The following is a 16,851-nucleotide window of genomic DNA, read 5'->3' as shown; positions in this document are numbered from 1 at the left end:
ATCTCACAAATAAAAGTGAGCTCAAACAGTATTGTCTGTCTGATTTATTTCACTTAGCATGATACTGTCAAGGTCTATCCAGTCTCATTTTTATGGCTGAATAATACTCCAGTGTGTGTGTGTGTGTACGTGTGTGTGTGTGTGTGTATCATAACTTCCTTAATCATTCATCCATCAAGGGACACTTACATTGTTTCTGTATCTTGGCTACTATAAATAATTTTGCTGTAAGGGACACGTGGGTCTCAATAAGTTAACCATCTGCTTTGGGCTCAGGTCATGATCCCAGGGTCCTGGGATCCAGCCCCACACCAGGCTCCCTACTCAGCTCCCTCTGCCTCTTCCCCTCCCCTATCTGTGCACACTCTCCCGCTCTCTCTCTCAAATAAAAAAAGTAAAATCTTAAAAAAAAATAATGTTGCTACGAATACAGAGGGGCAGATATCCTCTCCAGTTAGTGTTTTCACAGCCTTTGTATATATGGAACATTAGATTCTGAAGAGGCTCCCATATTCTATTTTAAGAACTCATTTTGGATAGAGATACTTGACTTTGAAGTACAGATTTGATATCATTTATTCCCTAGGTTAAATGAGATGCTTAGAGAAAATGGTGGATCTTGCAGACCCCTGAAAATATGCTTCAGCATGTGTATTAGAGAAAGTTAACTACTCCCATTTGCCTTGTCCTATCTTACTCTTTTTAAAAAGCACTACTTTATTCTAGGTATTATGACTAATAATAAAAATGAGAGCTAAAATAATCGCTAACATATATTTGGTACTTACTGTATACCAGGAAGTATCCTACATATTTTCATGTATTATCTCAATCTCATAATTAGCCAATGAAGTATGTTCTTATTGTTCCCATTTTTTAGATGAGAAAACCGAGACACAAAAAGACAGAAAAGTCCTGAGTTCAGATATAAACATAATATGTAACAATAACAAAATAATAACATAATGCAACAATAACAATGATACAGCACTGGATTTCCAAATGGCACCTCTTGTGCTTCAGACAACCTTATACTATTCCCAATGATAGATAAGAGACTAAGAACTAAAGTAAATTAGCTAATGTGAGATACAGGTTTGTCTGACCCCAATACCAGCCACTCCAAGCAACTGTCCCCCTGCCGCCGAATGAATGAGGAAGGGCAGATATTCTTGACACTGTCCACTGGGGTTATAAGATGCTAGAGAGGTGCAGGACTTCAGACTCATCAGATCCATGCCCCTCACTTTACAGGTATGGAAAGGGAGGCCCAGGGAGAGGACAAGACTTACATAAGGCAGTGAGAGCCAGAACTAAAACCCAGGCCTCCTGACTCCCGCACCTCATCTTTGTGATGACCCAGTGAGGCCTTCTCACATGGGGTTGGCCATATGAGACATTGTGAAAGCAGGAAGGGGAAAGCCTGACCGCTTCATAGTGATGGTGCCAGCCTGTTGTCTCTCCCACCGTTCCCAGCTGATTCTGGAGACTGCTGCATATGCTTCTGGCATTTAGAACTCGGAAGAGTGAAGAAGCTGGGGAAGGAATCGACAGCCAACACAGAAAGCTCCCAGTGCCATTCCATGATCTACAAGAGCCAATTCCCAGTATGATTCTCCTAAAGTTGAACTGGAGGAAGAAAGTGGCTCTGGCAACACACAGGTCTCTGTTGTAGACACAAGACACAAACCAGCCCAAGTCTTTGAGAACATGATTGTAATGAGCAAGACCCCTGAATCTTTTCCAACTAAATGCATACCTTTCCTAGCTTTTGTGACGGATAAAAATAATTAAACTGTCCCACAGAGAAATTTTTTTAAAAATAGGGTTTTGGAGGTGTCAAATTAAAATTCATTCAGTATTATGTAATCCTTCAAATACAACGGTTGTTTACTCTGCTTTGATTTCTAAGCTTCCCTTTGATGACAAATATTAATATTTATCATTTTTCTGATGTTGGACTAATGAGAATCTTAAGTGTTTATGAGAAGGCATTTAAATATTACAGTACGGTGAATGTGTTTGTTTTCTGATTTATATTCCTCTGTCTTAAACATCAACCAGCATTTATTTTTTTGTGCTGAATCCTGGGTGGCTGTTCATCAACATTTTCAGTAAGCTATATATGGCCAGAACTGATGGCTTCTACATTTATTTGATGACCAAAGAGAACATGACAGTCCACCAAATAACACAGTACTATGGGAAAGATGTAGCTCTGATTTTCAAAGTGAAAATTGGCACCCATGTGTACAACTACCAGCCAGCAAAAGTAGACAGAGCTACCTTCCAGGTTTAATCAAGATAATATTTATTGAGTGCTAATCACATGTCAGGCACTGTGCAGGGGCATGCTTCACATAAACCCTCTCATTTGATTCTCACAACAACTAAGAGCTAAGTAGTATTATTGTCTTCATTTTACATAAAAGAAAAATGCAGACAGGCTGAGTACTTTGTTCAAGATTATACAGCTAATGAGAAGCACAGACAAGAAGAACACCTCTGTGGCTCGGTGGTTGAGTGTCTGCCTGTGGCTCAGGGTGTGATCCCGGGGTCCTGGGATTGAGTCCAGCATCAAGCTCCCTGGAGGGAGCCTGCTTCTCCCTCTGCCTGTGTCTCTGCCTCTGGCCCTCTCTCTCTCTCTGTCACATGAATAAAAAAATAAAATCTTAAGAAAGAAAGAAGAAAGAAAGAGAAAGAAAGGCAAAGACAGGAATCAGTCCTCAGAGCCAGAGAGTAGGCTCAGAGCCAGAGAGTAGGCTCTTCTCTCTTAACTCCCAGCATTTGAAAATTCCTCTTATCTGTACAGCATAAATGGCCATCTGCATGAAGCAGCAGCCTTCAAGGCAACTCAGACTTTCAGATCTTGATGGCAATGATGAGACAGAACATCCTGTCCATCACAGGCCATGCGTTGCTTCACGTACAGAGACAGAGCAAGATCCACGCCCTCAGGGAGCAAATTTCTAAAGAGGGAAAATAGACATTAACATAATAAACAAGGCACTCTCTCCAGTAAGGGGAGGAAATGGGAGGCTGTACAATTCAGGAAATGGTAAAAGGAGCTGAGGTCCAGGACTTCAACACATTTCACTTACCTCTGCCCTCTATGGAACCAAGACTTAGCTAACAGAGAAGTAAATGGAGCAGAGCCCAGAAGTAGAGAAGCACAGTGTGAAGTTCAACACCAAATTCTAAGTTAGGGACCAGGTGCTGAGCACGTGGCATCAGCAAAAGAGCCACCACTCCTGCCCTCACAGAGCTTACAGTCTGGAGGGGAGAGGGCACTGATCAAAAATAGAGGTTAAATAAAGGCTGTAAAAAAGTGTAAGAAGTCAAGGAAGCTAAAAGCACAGGAACAATTAACCTACAGAGGACTAAGGAAAAAGGTCATCATTCTGCTGACTCCATCTGTGACCCAGAGCAAGTCATTTCCCCTCTCTAGAACTAAGTCTTCAAATTTGTAAATAGAAGAGACAAGACTAGGTGAATCCAACAAACTTCCTTCAAGCTTCCTTCCAGCCTATAAAAATTGTACCTTATCTCTTCTTCCACCCACCCACCCACCTACAAATAGACCCCAAACTGCTCTTACTTCCTAGTTCTCTTTTGTTCTCTGTTCCTCTGCACCCTTGAAGCAAGGACTCTGTTCTTGAATTTCATTGCCAGGTGGCAGTTCAGGAGGCATATGGGTCTGACAGCCCATCAGAGGCAGAACTGGGTGCAGTAAACACTCTGCCCAGAACCCAAGTGAAGGCAATGAAAAGGGACTGAGTTAAACACATGGAATGCAGTGTCCAGAGAACATGTTAACAGATAAAAAAGAAGACTTTAAATGGCAGGCACTGGGGAGGCATCAGCCAGGACCATAGCTGATGTTTTGACAAGAGGGAAGGAGAAAAGTGGAAGCAGGTGCTCAGAGACGTGGGTCAACAGAAGGAAGACCTGGACAGAGCAAGCCTCCAACCACAGTACTGAGGATCAGGAAGAGGGCCATCACCCGAAGAATACAGTCCAGCCTCCATCCTTTGATCTTTAGACCCTGTGCACCCAGACCAACCTAACCCAGTGCCAGCTCCTCTTCAATCTCTATGGTCTACCACAGATGCTTCTCTCATCCCTTTGAGCATGTCAAGCTCTTTCCCCATGTAAGCCCTGGGCACGACCTGGAATGCCACTTCACCAGCTCTTCATACAGCTCCTTCTTGCTCATCCTTTACTTAGGTCTCAGCTCAAATATCATCTCCTCCTCCCTGGCTACCCTACCTAAATAGGTTACCCATCCCCTTTTTGCTATCACAGTACCTTAAACTCTTCCTTCCCAGTACTTGGCATCTTATAATTACATCTGTTTGCCCAAGTATTGTCCATGTCCCCCACTGGACTCCTCAGGGCAGGGAATGTCCCCACCTTGTTCACTGATGTAGAACCACAGCCAGCACAGTGCCTAACACATAACAGGCCTCAGTAAATGGTTACCAAGTGAACAAATCAATGATGAGCAAGGGAATGACTCACACACCCAATAAGAACTGGCAAGAATATAGTTGGAGATTAGGTACAGAAAGTGGGATACCAGGCAGATCAGAGATTGTCCAGACAGGAACCCAGGGAGATCCACAGTCAGAGCAAGCAGCAGCATCAAGTTGGATTTGCTACTGCACCTGTTAGCAGGCTATCATCCCATGTTCCACCTGCCCGCTTACCTTAACCTCCAGATATTACTTCCAGATCCTGAACCCACTCTCTACTTACTTGCCACTAGTGTGAGCAGCCCCTTCATACCAAGAGAGTCTCACAGAAACCTGGCCAACCCCAAGTAACAGAAGCTGCTGTGAAGACCTCTCATATCCAGTGATTAGTATTCATAATCATGAGAATAACTAATACATGCCAAGGGCTTTAGACATACAGCCTTAGTCAGCTACCACTATAACCCCCAATTTAAAGGTGAAGAAACAGACTTAGTCTAGAAACCTACCAATGGTCGCACATCTAGTAAATGGTAAAGCCACATGCCTTAGGTTTAAAGATCTGGATTTCTGAGCTCAAAAATAATAAAAATGTAAAATAAAGCTAATGTTTACTAAGAAATTCCTATATGAGAGATGCTGTGCTAAAATTTTATATGAAGGGATCCCTGGGTGGCGCAGCGGTTTGGCGCCTGCCTTTGGCCCAGGGCGCGATCCTGGAGACCCGGGATCGAATCCCACGTCAGGCTCCCGGTGCATGGAGCCTGCTTCTCCCTCTGCCTGTGTCTCTGCCTCTCTCTTCTCTCTCTCTCTCTCTCTCTCTCTGTGTGTGTGTGACTATCATAAATAAATAAAAAATTTTTAAAAAATAAAATAAAATTTTATATGAATTATCCCATTTTATTCATATCTACCTATGAGGTACATACTACTATGCCTATTCTAGAGAAGAAAATAAAATTCTGCAAAGCAGAACAACTTGCCTAAGATCACCGTCAGCCTACAGCAGAGCAACACGCATATTTTGAACTCTAAACAATGCTATTCATTACATTAAAACAGAATGGTAACAGAGTAGGAGCCATAAAGAACCAGAATCTTGCCTTCCAAGTGTGGCCCATGGACCAGTAGCATCTGCAACACCTGGGAGGAGCTTGTAAGAAATGCAGAAGCTTCTGGCCTCATCAGGACCTTTGCATACAGTTTCAGCCAGTCCTCAACCCAGGAGTTGGACACAGCTGTTTCATCTGTGCTAGGAAGCCAAACACCGTTAATTCCTCTAGGCCAGGGAAGTGTTGGCTAGTTGCCTCTTGGAAGTTCAAGAGCTGAGAGGAAGCCATAGCTTCGAAGAAGCTTTCTGCCCTGGTCAGAGGGGCCAAGAAACAGCCTCAGCTGCAAATTTATCTTTGGCCACTGGCTGCCTTGCTCTTACCCACTCAATCAGCAGATCCTAGCAACTGGGATTTCAAAGTGCAGTGGCCACCTGCTATTTATATAGCCCAGTATCACTTCCCCTTTTACGAAGGTACCAGCACCTCCCGTTACTCAGGGTCTCTGTGTTACACCCATGCAGGCTGTGCACTGCACAACTCCAGAGGGAACCATTCACATACATATTTGTAAAAACAAAAAACTTCCCAGGGCACCTGGGTGGCTCAGTGATTGAGCATCTCCTTTGGTGCTTGATCCCGGGGTCCTGAGATCAAGTCCCACGTCAGGTTCTCTGTGGGGAGCCTGCTTCTCCCTCTGCCTGTGTCTCTGCCTCTCTCTGTGTCTCTCATGAATAAATAAAATCCTAAAAAAAAAAAAAAAATTCCATCCCCCTCCACCTATCTTTTTGGTTGTTAAAGGTCTTCATAGGCTCTGCATTTATTTCTACCTTTCTGTTGCTTTTTCCTGCCCTCTTTAGGATCACTACCTCTCCATCTACCAGCTTCATTCCTGGGAGAATCTGAACAGGAATTGCCCATGCTCCAGGGTTGAGAGAAACAACCTTACTCCAGCAGGTCCTAGCCCTGTCCTCTGTCTGTCCTCGGGACTCTACGCACATACACAAACTCCTGCTTCTGGGCATTTAAACATCTCCTGGCACAACCAAGCCAACCAAGCAGGTACAGTCCTGCTTTATTTAATGTGGAGACATTTTGGGGGGTTTTTTTCTTCCAAAAATGAAGACACGGGAAGAAGACTTGAAGTCTTGCAGAAAATGAAAATTTTGTTCTTACCGTATAGCACACACTTCAGTGATTAAATGGCTGCAGACCATACTCTCCTCCAAACTGCCCAACTAAAATATGCGTGCATTAAACCTCATGAGGGAGTACTGATACTTCCACATTATCTATGATGGGTTTTAACTCCAATACCTGTGAGTCTGAGAAACTGCAAAATACACTGCATTTTAATGGAAATCTTATTATCAATAAAAAGAGGTAAATCCATAACAAGGAACACTAATAAACATATAAATAGACCCAGAAAGAGTCTTTAAGTTCCAGTATACTGTCAAACATGTGCCTTCTGCAAAACTCTTAGCAAGTTTCTCATTTTTCTCTTCTATTCCCACTTATACATCATTAAAAAAAAAACCTTGGCCTACGTACAAAATAATCCCTAAAATATGTAATTTTTTAACTATATTTTAAACCCTCCAAGAAAAACACTTTTAAAATTTTTTTCGGGATCCCTGGGTGGCGCAGCGGTTTGGCGCCTGCCTTTGGCCCAGGGCGCGATCCTGGAGACCCGGGATCGAATCCCACATCGGGCTCCCAGGCATGGAGCCTGCTTCTCCCTCTGCCTGTGTCTCTGCCTCCCTCTCTCTCTCTCTGTGTGACTATCATAAATAAATAAAAAAAATAAAATAAAATAAAATTTTTTTCTATTAAGTCAACACAGTAGAAAAATAAAACTACTACATCGTGAAATGACCTCCTAGTGAGTAAAAAAGCTCAGGAAAGGCTGAAAAACGAAATTATGGTTCGGGGTAATAGAAATTCAGGCCAAGAATGCTCCCAGATGCTGGATATAAGATTTTAAATGTAAATATTCAGATGCAAACAAACCTAAGGATATACATTTTCTGTAAGGAAAAAAAAAAGTTTAAGAGGAAAGGACCCCATATATTATGGAACAGCCAGCAAATTAAAGATATTTAATCGAACTCACCTAATTATTCTGCCCTGAAATGGAGGGTGAGGGTAACTATTAAAAAAATTAAAAAGGAAAGTAATCTTTATAACAGGTAGCCTCGCTGGAAGCCTTCATTTCAGGCTACTGAATTAGAATTTACAAATGTTACTGGTTAAGCCTCACGTTAGGCCTGAAACCTACTTAATTTTTTTTTTAATAAAAATTTAAAGAATGTTACTGGTTAAAATGGGTTGTAGTTTATCTGAACAACAGTTTAAACCTTTACAATAATGCAGCCACAGCTCATGAAAGCACGTAACTCAGTTTCTTTCTTTGGAACGTAGTTGTAATGGTTAACAATTTTTTTCCAGCTATGAAGAATAAAAAAAACTAAATATCAGGGAGAGAAACAAAGCCTGAACAAATTTGAAAATCCTGATTCAAACAGATACAAGGGCAGGGTGTGGGGAGGCCTTGGATTTCACTTCAAGGAAAACCCAGGACACAACCTATAGTTAGTTCATCAGATTCCCAAGTTCAGAGAGCTTTGTGTCAAGGCTTATCATCTCTTTCACACCCAAAGCCTTAAAAATGCTCCTTTCTAAATATTTCCTTCCCCACAAAGGCCTTTCACCTATTAGATTGTACCTGATTCATTTCAAGATGTTCTGTTGTTAGAATCTATGCTTCTCATCCTAAATGCACTTCAGAATCACCTGGGAAACTTAAAAGGGAAGCTACCAATGCCTACCTCCCGTCCACACTCTTATTCAATTCCTCTGGATGGGACCAGCGCCAGGTGACTTGAACTTGTACCGAGAGCTGAGAACCACGAGTTGAAAAGCACTCCAAACAGGTTAAAATTATGTAAAGAAGGAGGCACTATAATTGGGCTTAAATAAATTTACATGAGGAGGCAAAGTGCCTCAAATTCCCACCTTAATCAGTTATAAGATGGTACTTTAAGAATCCCAGGGTAAGTTTTTTTTTTTTCCCCATCAAATTGAGACAGTCTCTTATGGGAGAAATGTATCTAGTTGCCCATAATACTCAAGTTTTTACCAAGGATCAAAGAATTTCCTCACTTCACATGTGAGACAGAAACAAAAACAGCACAATTAGAAGTGATTTCAGGGTTGCCTGGGTGGCTCAGTCAGTAAAACAACCGACTCTTGATTTCAGCTCAGGTCATGATCTCAGGGTCATGAGATGGAGCCCTGCTTCAGACTCCACACCGGACATAGAGCCTATTTAAAATTCTCTCTCTCCCTCTCCCTCTGCCCACCTCTCACAATAAAAAAATAAAAAATAAAAAAAAGTGATCTATTTCATGTAATAATTTAGTATTCAAAATATGATTTTAAGAGATGCCTGGGTGGCTCGGTGGTTAGGCATCTGCCTTTAGCCCAGGGTGTGATCCTGGAGTCCTGGGATTGAGTCCCACATTGGTCTCCCTGCACGGAGCCTGCTTCTCCCTCTTCCTGTGTCTCTGCCTCTCTCTCTCTCTCTCTCTCTCTCTCTCTCTCTCTGTGTGTCTCTCTTGAATAAATAAATAAAATCTTTTAAAAATATATGATTTTAAAAACATGGAACAGGGTGCATGAGGTTGTCGTTTTTGTTAATAACAATAAGAGTATATTCAAAGCTACCATTTGAGTGCCCAGCTATGTAAATATTCAGATACAAACAAACCTAAGGACATACATTTTCTGTAAAAAAAAAAAAAAACAAAACAAAAAACAAAAACGCGGGACACCTGGGTGGCTCAGCAGCTGAGTGGCTGCCTTGCCTTTGACTCGGCATGAGGGGGGGGGGGTCTGGGCTCCTGCAGAAAGCCTGCTTCTCCCTCTGCGTGTGTCTCTGTCTCTGTCTCTCTCTCTGTGTCTCTCATGAATAAATAAAATCTTCAAAAAAAATAAAGAAAAAAAAAACGTTTAAAAAGAAAGGACCCCAATATATTGTTAAAATTAAGTTAAAACTTCAAATACCACCCCACAATAGGAATTATTACCTCCGTTTCACAGATAATAAGGTAACTGAGGCTCGGCAAGACTAGGACACTTTCCCCAGAGCCACCCTGCAAGTGACTGGTAGAAGCAAGACTAGCATCCAGATCTTTGGCTCCCTAGGGTCCATTCTCTTAACCACTACCATCTCTCATCTACACCTCTCAAGACTCTCCTCAGTACTTGCTCCGCAAAGTTACAGCCCATGGACCAGCAGTATCAGCCCGTTAGAAGTCCTGAATCTCTGGCCCATTCCAGATGTACTAAAGCAGAACCTGCAGCTTCAGATCAACAGGAGATTGATATGCATATTAAAGTCAAAAAACACAGGCCTACATGGACAATTCTCTCTCACAAACTCATCGTCTTTACTGCATCCATACTTTTTTTTTTTTTTTTTTTTTTTTTTTTTTTATGATAGTCACAGAGAGAGAGAGAGGCAGAGACACAGGCAGAGGGAGAAGCAGGCCCCATGCACCGGGAGCCCGACGTGGGATTCGATCCCGGGTCTCCAGGATCGCGCCCTGGGCCAAAGGCAGGCGCCAAACCGCTGCGCCACCCAGGGATCCCTGCATCCATACTTTTAAAGAAGAAATCCTATCATTTCATTTCCCCAGTGGTTTCCCAAATGCCCTTGGAATAAAGTCCAAAATGCTTTCACAATACAGGTAACTGGACTCTGTGGAAGATTGCTGGTGCCTCCCTATCCTCTCATGTCCCCTCATCCAGTGATTTTTATATCCCAGACAGAAATCTTTCTGCTCCTCAAATCCCAGGATCTCCCTCTTCCTTTCCTATCTTCCTCCCTCCCTTCCCTCCTTCCTGCCTTCCTCCAAGCCCTTCCCCGCCTAAAACTGATCACCACCCACCACCGCGACCAATTCCATGTTGGCCACATTCACCACTGCATCTCCTGCGTGTAATCGTGCCCCACCAACACAGAGCTAGGAGCAGGGTAAATGTGCTGAATACATCCGTGCTTAGGCTACTGAGGGCTTCTGATGTTCCCTTTGTCCATTTGCTCTTTGCTCTTTCCTGTTTCTCCTTCCCTGTGACCTACACCGCCTCTCTTCTCTCACTGAACCTCATCAGTAACCTCGTGGCTGTTGGAGTTGTCAGCTTTCGAGAGACACACTACCATGTCCACATGTCCATTGCCCTAGGGTTATTCACCAGCAGGGTGATGACTGTTTCATTTTAACCCAGAGACAACTGGAATAGGCCCAGCCCTTTCCAGAAGTAGACAGAAGGCCCCACCGACAGGGGCAGGCCACTTTTCAATCTGAGATTTAATATATAGATGGAACCATAGATCAAGGACCTCTCAGCAGGCAATGTAAAGTCAAAAGCTTCACTACTTCTCTACCCACACAAAGAGTATCACTGTGCTGACAAGATCGATTATCAAAGTTGTGCGTAACTTCATACTTTAAATATGATGGCCAACCTTGCTATTCTAAGAAACCAAATGGCAAATCTTTTCATAAAGCAGATACCTGGGGGATCCCTGGGTGGCGCAGCCTTTGGCCCAGGGCGCGATCCTGGAGACCCGGGATCGAGTCCCACATCAGGCTCCCGATGCATGGAGCCTGCTTCTCCCTCTGCCTGTGTCTCTGCCTCTCTCTCTCTCTCTCACTGTGACTATCATAAATAAAAAAAAATAAAAGAAAATAAATAAAAAAAATTAAAAAAATAAAAAATAAAGCAGATACCTGCCTCAAGTTGAAATTGTGGATAAACGTGATATATTTTCAAATATTGTTTTCAGTAATAACAAAAATCAGAGCTACTATTCATCTATTGAATACGAACTGTTGAGTGGGTGATAACATGCTCAAAGTTTTAAAAACACTCTCTTATTTAATCTTCATCATCACTTTATGAGGTAGAAATGCTTATTATCCATATTTTACAGAGGAAACCAATAGCTCAGTAACCTGCCTCTTAGGGCAGGGCTGGGATTTAAATCATAGGCCTCCAGACTACCACTCTCTATGGCTTCTTTGCTATGTTTTGCTATTTGGATCACCTTTTCATCTGAGAAATCATAGACATGGACATTCCCAAAGAAACAGCCCCTTGGAAGATGACCTCAAAGGCTGAGATTTTTCTTCGCAGTGTAGACATTGAAAGGAAAGCAACCTGCTACATCTTCTATTTCAAAGTATTTCTATCTTAAAAGAGATTCAAGAAAAAGATGTGGGAACAGAGCTCAGGGGTGCTTATGAACACAATTTCACAAATATTTTTTCAGCATCTACCAGCGGTCAGCCACGTGCTGGAAGCTGAATGATCAGACTGTTAGCTAGGAGAGCGCTGGGCAGGGCAGGGAGTACAGAAGGCAATGGGGAAAATATTTCCCCTAAATACTGTTTCAGAAATGTTTAGCCAATAATTTATAAAAATGTTTATTATCTAATTATGTAGAAAGCTTCTTTCACGCACAGAAGGTGAGATACCTGCTTTATTATCTGTGACTATGTAATTGAAAGGAACAATGTGTCTTCTAAACAGAAGTTTTACATAATTCTAATAACTCATGTGTTCCCATATTAGAGGGTTAGACTATAACTTGTATAAATGCAAACAGTGTCAGATTTTGTTCTCAAGGACCTGAAAAAACTATAAAGAATAAAACCACTGGGAGCCAAAATGAGACATTCCCAAAATAGAAAGGAAGCACTTTGAAGCTGCATGTATATACAAAATAAAGAGAGGAGAAATATTTCCGAAAGTATTTCATCAAGTATTTACAGAGATATGGATAGGATGAGAACACCAAGTAAAAGAAATCATGAGCCTGAAGGGTCACATACAGTACTATGAGGCCTTCAGGAACCTGGCTCCTTGCACAAACAACATGCCTTGACACAAGGCCATGACATAAAGACCATGGATCGCTCTCCTCATTTACAAAATGAAGGACTTAGAATAGGTGGTTTTTAAATTCCTTCTAGCCCTACTTTAGCATTTTAATCCATGTGGCCCTTGCACATAGAGATGAGCATATAAAGATTCTCAAAAAACATTTGTTGAATTAATGAAACATTACAACCTTACTACTAATAAGAAAAGAGACTTTACAACAATTGGTCCTGGCCTGTGGCCTACAAAGAATAAATTAGGAGAGCAACCATTACCTAAACAGCTTCACATCTGGTGCTCCTTCTAGCTGACTGCTGATAGAATGAAAATAACCCTGGACTTGGAAATAAGACACTTGGGTCTAGTCTCATCCCTGACACAAACCAACTGTGTGACCTTGGGCAAATGGCTTTACCACCTGGGCCAGTTTCCTCATCTCTAAAATAAAGGTATTATAAAGCTATATATAGCTAACATTTGTGGAACCTTTACTATATGCCAGGAACTGTTCCAAGATCTTTGCCTTAAATTTAAATAATCTCAAAGGTTTTTTGCAGCTCTAACATTTAGTCTGACTACAGAGAAAAAACATGGTATAATGGAAAGATTCCAAACTCTGTACTCAGAAACGTCAGGCTCCCTCTCTCTGTCGGGTGGCGTCTTTTTTTAAGCAGTGACTGTTGGAAGACTGGGTTGCAATCTGAGGACTTCTTGTCCCTAGATGAGTTAATTTGGACAGGTTGCTTAACTAAAACTTTGTTTTCTAATATGTGAAAAGCATGTAAAATGGTTATGTCTCTCATGTAGCTTTTGAGTTATAGTTATAAGTTATAATTGTAACTATATTATAGTAACTATATAATAGTAACTATATAACTATATTATAGTAACTATATAACTATATTATAGTAACTATATAATACTATATAATAGTAACTATATAATACTAACTATATAATAGTAATGTATATTATTATAGTATTATATATAATAGTATTATATAGTATAATAGTATATAATAGTATTTTATATAATAGTATATTACATATATATTATATATTATAGTAATATACATATTATTATAGTAACTATATAACAGTAACTATATTATAGTAACTGTATAACAGTAACTATATAATAGTAACTATATTATAGTAACTATATAACTAACTATATTACAGTAGCTATATAACAGTAACTATATAATAGTAACTATGTAATAGTAACTATATTATAGTAACTATATAATAGTAATTATATAATATAACTGATATATTACAGTTATATATAGTTATATATAATATATAATATAGCTATAAAAATTAACTGTAATTTATATTAATAAATACATATTTATTTTATTACTGGGTGTGTGACCGTGGACAAATCACCTTCTGAAGGTTTTTCCTTATCTACTGATGGGAGAGGTAGTGTTATGAAAAGAAGTAATGTAAACATTCTGTAAATTGAAAAAAAAAACAACAAACAAAAAAACATTCTGTAATTTGTCGAGTGTTAGCTGTGTTTGAAAACATGCATATTCCCTAATACTTGGAAAAGCGTATACAGTACTCTCCTAAGGCTTGTAACAGCATACACAATCAATGACAACGGCGACAACAATAATCAAAGACATCTTTACAAGACACATCTCTCCAGTCCCCCAACAACAACAAAGGACAGCTTTTCCTAAGCATCTCTCTAATCCCCGCTCGCCGCAGGTGGACACAGCGGCTGGCCCTCAAGAACGCAAGGCCACATGGAAGTTGTAGTTCCGAATCGCACAGCGGACCCCCAGAACGGCTGGAAGTGAGACTTCATCTCCCAGGAGACACCTCGCCGCACCAAATGGCACGCTGGGAGATGTTGCGCCAACCTGCCGGGAAACGAGCAGCGGGACTCCAACTCCCAGAAGCCTCCGCTCCTCAGGCCGCGGGCGGTAAGATGGAGCCGGAGAGGGAGGTTTCAGGTACACCACCTGCCTAACAGGTGCGAGTAGGGGCCTTTCTCAGTAGCCCCAGGCCCAGCACGGGGCAGCGCCTTTCTACAACCACCACTGGGATGGATCATTCTCTGCCGGCCCCCAGCCCATTTCTTGAGAGATCCGTAAAAATAAAGTAGCAAGCTTGCAAAGGGGCCGACTTTCGCTTCCGGCTCCAGCCAGCATCCTTGGGCCACTTGGGCAGAGACCTTTAAGCTCTTTTTTTTCCCCCCCAAGATAAAACACCATGAGTGGCTGGTCCGAGGTCCAACACAAGGAGGAGCATTTCGATCCTGGAGAGGAGCCTCCAACTTCGGTTCCCCTCCCCCCTCCCCCGGCCCCACACGGACAGACCTTTAAAAATCCCCGCATATTTTTATACAAAAACTATATTCATCCATAAATAGTCCAAACGGGTGGTCATGGAGTTCCCCCACCGTAAAGAATTCAGTGCGGTGGCCAACTACACCGCCAGCCAGGCACGGCTGCTGGGCGTCCCTGGAACCCCGCTGGCATGACCCCGTGCCTCAGTTTACCCTCTTACGCAGCACAGGAGGGGCGGGCTAGGGTTAGGGCTGGTGGTCCGAATGGGTCCTCGGGACAGACGCCCCCCACCCCCTGCACACACACCCTCACCCTCTAGGAGCTGTGCGAGCCAGTCCCCGCCCCATGGGACCACGGTGGGGCGGGGGTGGGGGGGGTGTAAGGACCAGACGCGCCTGGAAACCAAGACCCGCACCCCAGAAACACTCTTCGACTGGGGCTTGCCCCTGCCCCTACCTTCCAAGATCTTGGCAGCTGGGAAGTGAAAGGCAGAGGGAGGGAGCGCGGGGCAGGAGCGGCGCCTGGGCGTGTGCCCACTGGGGTGGCCACCTGAGGGACCCGGGAACTGGAGGGCAAAAAGTCCCACGACGGGACGGAGCGGAAGGCGGACTACAATTCCCAGGTGGCGCCGCGGTGGCGAGGGGGCGGGACCTAAGATGGCCGTGGGCTTGAGGACAGAAGCGAGGGCCAATAGGCATAAAGTATGCGCCTAAGCCGGGCCAATCAGAAGCTATAATGACAGTGACGCTGAATAAGGGGTGCAAAACATCGTTTCTCCAAGGGAAGCAGCTGGGGTGAGAAAATCTTTGGAAAGGGGTTTTTGTCATGAACTTCACAATCTCGTTTTTTCGAAATGGCAAGAGAAATAAGATTCTTCAGGCTATGCTGCTTTTTTTTCTTCTCCTCCTTATTTCCTCCCAAACGTGTTGAGCTTCCCCCGCCCCACTACTCCTCCCTGGCTGGATTTTCTTGCACTTCCTCTACTCAATCTGGACCATTCTTGAACATTCTTGAATCCTAAAGCCTTCTTTTCTTTATGTTTCTCTTATAACACGGGCTCGCAGTCTTTTACTTGATCCACTCTACGACTACACTCGGCCTTCCCTGGAGTCCTAACTAAAATTGCACCGCAAACACCCTCGTCCCCTTCCTTTATCTCTCTCTCTTTTTTTTTTTTTTTTTTTTTTTGGTGCTATTTTTCTTCTCAGCACTTTTACTTACCAAACACTGTATGTAATTCATTTATTCATTTTTTTTAAAGTCTTGTCCTCCAGAATGAAAGATCTATGCAGATGAAGATTTTTTTTTGTTCTGCTCGCTGCAATATGTCTAGCACCTAGAAGCATACAATATATATAGTAGGCACTCAGTAAATATACTTTGAATAATGGAATGAAATCTATAGAGTAGCCTTTGCTTTCTGTTCTCCCTTTTTTCGTTGCAGATCAATTAAATCCATCCCTGACAACCGTGGGGGGGGGGGGAGGGTCCTTGTGCTTGCTCCCTTTTCAAATTCAAAATCATTCTCATAATAGAGTCTAGGATGCTGGAGCCATCACTGAGTCAGATGCGGTTCTTAACTTCAAGATGCTCCTGGCCTAGAGGAGTATGAGAAGCAAACCTACTTTTGCAATAAATAAAATTGAAAATTGCAGAACGGCTAAATAATTGCACAAGGTCATGCAGCTCATGAGCAGGGATTAGAATCCTTCAGACTCTTGGTACTACACACCATGCTCCTTATAACAACCTCCCTCGGGATTGCCTGCTTCCCTTCTCTATCCTACCAATCCTAGTGCCAAGGAAGAAGATATATTCGTCAGTCATCTTTTACATTTAAGGAGAAACAAAGAGCAATTACACTTGGACAAACACTGAGATATGTCCCTACTTTCCCTGACACCGTTTCCCTTTTTCTTTTACTTTCTTTCTTTCTTTTTTTTTTTTTTTTAATGAAACAGCAAGAGTGAGCATGGAGCAGCAGAGGGAGAGGAGAGTAAGAATCTTTAGCAGGCTCCACACTCAGCACGTTGCCCAACACAGGGCTTATCTCACAGCCCTGAGATCATGA

At 42.4% G+C, this 16,851-nt stretch overlaps 1 protein-coding gene across 4 annotated transcripts in view; it reads right to left on the bottom strand.

Moving 5' to 3' along the window:
• Window positions 1-15,314, bottom strand: part of FHIT (fragile histidine triad diadenosine triphosphatase) — a 1,388,110-nt gene extending 1,372,796 nt beyond the window's left edge. For all 4 annotated transcript variants that reach the window (XM_055344936.1, XM_055344935.1, XM_055344937.1 and 1 more), the window contains exon 1: window positions 15,237-15,314. The gene's annotated coding sequence lies outside the window, so the exon portion shown is untranslated. The remainder of the gene's footprint in view (window positions 1-15,236) is intronic.
• Window positions 15,315-16,851: the final 1,537 nt, after the last annotated feature.

Source organism: Nyctereutes procyonoides, unplaced genomic scaffold, assembly GCF_905146905.1.
Source record: "Nyctereutes procyonoides isolate TBG_1078 unplaced genomic scaffold, NYPRO_anot_genome, whole genome shotgun sequence".
Lineage (NCBI taxonomy): Eukaryota > Metazoa > Chordata > Mammalia > Carnivora > Canidae > Nyctereutes > Nyctereutes procyonoides.
This window is presented reverse-complemented; position numbering and strand designations above follow the sequence as displayed.